Source organism: Sapajus apella, unplaced genomic scaffold (genome assembly GCF_009761245.1).
Source record: "Sapajus apella isolate SASKATOON/1434 unplaced genomic scaffold, GSC_monkey_1.0 scaffold3, whole genome shotgun sequence".
NCBI classification, from domain to species: domain Eukaryota; kingdom Metazoa; phylum Chordata; class Mammalia; order Primates; family Cebidae; genus Sapajus; species Sapajus apella.
Window position 1 is genome coordinate 26,882,080 of NW_022436943.1, and position 4,110 is coordinate 26,886,189.

The following is a 4,110-nucleotide window of genomic DNA, read 5'->3' on the forward strand; positions in this document are numbered from 1 at the left end:
GGGCTTCCTGATACTTACAATGAGGTTGATTTAATTCTGTCTGCCTCAGTGGCTGGAACATTTCACTTTGGCAGCCAGGCTGTGGTGTGTCTACCCTTGAGTGGTCCACAGATTCAACAGCCATATGCATTGACCCAAAATGGATATCCTTTCTGAGAAGTGTATTTTTTAAAATTGTCACTGTTAGGGTAATAAGTGTGTAATCTATTGACATTCTGTCCACTGGATTATGTGGTACTAATCACCCAAACAAACCAAAATCAACGTCTACAGCATATTTTACAACTTCCAAAGCATTTTGCAATGACTCTCTGAGCTATACATGGAAGGAAAATAACTGTATGAATATCCCCACTTTACAAGTGCGAAAAATAAGCCTCAGAGAGCAACTCTGAGTAACTTTCCCAAGGTCACACAGTTAGGGACCATTAGGGAAGAATGAATATTTGACTTCTAATCTTTGCACTAGTTATCCACAGTATCTATTTCCCATATACTGATACAAATTAACACGTGTATAGGCCTTTACAGTTTTGGTGTGATTTTTTTTTTTTTTTTTTTTTTTTTGCTGCTCCAGTCAGCCAAAGGGACACTTTGTTGAGGCTCCAGGGCCATAGGGCCTGGGCAGTAGGCTGCCGTTCGAGGAAGGAAGAGGCTTATTTGACCTTCTTCTTGGGGCACAGTTTGTTGGTGTGGCCACACTTCTTGCAGCGGTTGACAGCACGGGGGTGCAGGGAAGCATAGCACTTGCGGCAGATCATCTTGTCACAGTTGTATTTCTGGGCGAGCTGGCAGAGGGAAGGCTCAATAATGGCACCTCGCAGGCGCAGCACCAGGTGCAGGGTGGACTCTTTCTGGATGTTATAGTCTGAGTGAGTGCCGCCATCCTCCAGCTGTTTGTCAGCGAATATCAGATGCTGCTGCTCAAGTGGGATACCCTTCTTGTCTTGAATTTTGACTTTGACATTCTCAGTGGTGTCACTGGGCTCAACCTCGAGGGTGATGTTCTTGCCCGTGATGGTCTTCACAAAGCTCTGCATCTCTGTGTCAGCAACTTGGCTGCCTTGCTGAAGAAAAAGAGCTAAAGTTTTGTTTTTGTTTTTGTTTGTTTTTGTTTTGAGATGGAGTCTCACTCTGTTCCCCAGGCTGAAGTACAGTGACAGGATCTCGGCTCACTGCAACCTCTGCCTCCCGGGTTCAAGCGATTCTCTTGCCTCAGCCTCCTGAGTAGCTGGGATTATGGGCACCTGCCACTCCACCCAGCTAATTTTTGTAGTTTTAGTAGAGATGGGGTTTCACCATTTTGGCCAGGCTGGTCTCAAACTCCTGACCTCGGGTGATCCACCTGCCTTCGCCTCCCAAAGTGCTGAGATTACAGGCATGAGCCACCTCACAGGGCCAGGGCTTTAAAGTTTTAATGGGAGTTTTCACAGTATTAGTTCATTCCATCTTCAGCAACATCTGCGAGTAGATAATGTTATTAATTATTCCAATATTGCTTGCATTTATTTATTTATTTATTGAGATAGAGTTTTGCTCTTGTTGCCCAGGCTGGAGTGCAATGGTGCAATCTCGGCTCACTGCAACCTTTGCCTCCTGGATTCAAGCGATTCTCCTGCCTCAGCCTTCTGAGTAGCTGGGATTACAGGCATGTGCCATCATGCCTGGCTAATTTTGTATTTTTAGTAGAGACGGGGTTTCTCCATGTTGGTCAGGCTGGTCTCAAGCTCCCAATCTCAGGTGATCCGCCTACTTTGGCCTCCAAAAGTGTTGGGATTACAGGTGTGAGCCACTGCGCCTGGCCCCAATATTACTTTTAAATTCTGTCATATTATCACTATATCCTTTTACCTTGGAGAAATAAACACAATTCTCAAGAACATGTATTTAGTCATTCAACAGATGGTTTTCAGTACCTAATGTGTAAAACCCTATATTCATTACTGTGGTCTGAGCCTATGACTTCTGTCTTTCTGATTTTCCTGATATTTAGCAGAATCAGAATGTCATACTTGTGATTAGCTGGGAAATGACAAGGGCAGACAGACTAACCTGGTGTTTTGTAATCAGAAATGGATGATGAGTTTTGCAAAAGGGAAGTGACTGAGTGACTGTTTCCACTCTTTATATGTGCAGTCTATAAAGGACCATTAGCCTAGCCTTGGTCTCTAAGCCATGTTCACACAGAGACACCGATCATTATGAGTACTGTCATTGTCAAATGCTGAGAATAATATTACAGGTCATGGTTATTGAATCAACCAATGATTAAAGTTGGCTCTGGCACCTCCCTTTAACTGGCTCAAGTTCTGAAGTTCCCATGCATAGGAAAATCAGTGGTGTATGATTTCAGTGATGAACAGAAGAGGAAAAAGGAACGCACTTATCTTTCTTCACTTCTTCCTTCTCGTTTTACTCTCTTTTCTCTATAGCTACCCAATGAGGGAAGGTCAACAGTTAAGTGGAGACACAAGATTGGAAGCAGTTGTCGAAAGACAAAGTTGCAACAAATTTAGTTATAGATTTTTGTTTTTTGAGACAGAGTTTCGCTTTTGTCACCCAGGCTGGAGTACAATAGCACAATCTCTGCTCACTACAAGCTCCACCTCATGGGTTCAAGTGATTCCCCTGCCTCAGCCTCCCAAGTAGCTGGGACTACAGGCATGCACTACCATGCCCGGCTAGTTTCTGTATTTTTAGTAGAGATGCAGTTTCACCATGTCGGTCAGGCTGGTCTCGAACTCCTTACCTCAGGTGATTCACCCGCCTCTGCCTCCAAAAGTGTTGGGATTACAGGTATGAGCCACCACGCCTGGCCTGGAGTTTAATTTTATAGACCCAAAAGGGCTGAGGAAAGCAGTAATAGAAAATGAAGAGCAGATTTGTCCTTTCAAAGTGACTTTTCTTATAAAAGTTAAAGCAGAAGGAACTCCCTTATTTTGCTGGCTAATTCCAGCCTCCTTGGGGATTTGGCTATTATCTTTCTCTCTCTCCTGATTTCTGATAAGGTCATATAAACATCACAGTTTGGGGTTAGAGTCTTGGAACTTCAGCATTGTTAAATTAAGCTTAGCCTAAAGCTGCCTCCTTACATATTTTAAGTTCAACCCAAAGGTTTCTCTGTATATAGTGATCTATATAAGACATGACCAGGCAATAGGCTTAATTTTTGTCATTTTTCCATGAGAAGTAATACCTGCGTAGGGCAAGTGGAAAATCGAGAGATCATTTACATCCTCTGAAGACAGTCTCCAAAACTAGTGTATTTTCTTTCTTTTTTCTTTTTTTTTTTGGGACAGAGTCTCAATGTGTCACCCACACTGGAGTGCAGTGGCCCGATCTCAGCTCATTTCTGCCTCCCATCTTCAAGCCGTTCTCCTGCCTCAGCCTCCCAAGTAGCTGGGACTACAGGTGCCCACCACCATGCCTGGCTAATTTTAGTAATTTTAGTAGAGATGGGGTGTCATTATGTTGGCCACGCTGGTCTTGAACTCCTGATCTCGTGATCCACCCACCTCAGCCTCCCAAAGTGCTGGGATTACAGGCTTGAGCCACCGTACCTGGCCCAACTAGTATATTTTCAACAATCATTAAGGTCCTGCGTGGACATGACAAGTCACTAATGGAAGCAGTGTGAAAACAAGACTGTGAAAAATGAAAAGAAGATATCGACAAGTGCTAAGTTTTACGTGTTTGCCCTGTACCCATACTACCACAGCCCCTAACCACTGGCGCAGGCCCCACTGTGCTGTCTGCCTCTTCAGATCCGTTCTACATTGCTCTTGCCCTGGGAGGCTGACCTCTCCTGACTGCAGAGGTGAGGGTCCCTTATCCTCTGGATTCTAGTGGTGTTTGCCCAATGGGTGGAGGAGAGAGAGATCAGGTTTTCATTCCCCCAGCTCGCCCTGCTGGACCAGTGTTTCACAAAGAGTGCATTCCAGACTGAAGGCCGCTGCTATGGTTCTCCTCAGGTTCTAGCAACTGCGTTTGCCCCTGGGAGCTTCACCAATCCTTGTTGTTTTTTTTTCAAATAGTCCCTTTATTAAATTTTATTCATTTACCTCTTTTTTTTTTTTTTTTTTTTTGAGGCGGAGTCTTGCTCTATTGCCC

The 4,110-nt window shown here is 44.3% G+C and overlaps 1 pseudogene; it reads right to left on the reverse strand.

Annotated features, from left to right (window-relative positions):
- Positions 1-603: 603 nt before the first annotated feature.
- On the reverse strand, positions 604-1,073 carry LOC116529483 (annotated as a pseudogene).
- Between the last annotated feature and the right edge of the window lie 3,037 nt (positions 1,074-4,110).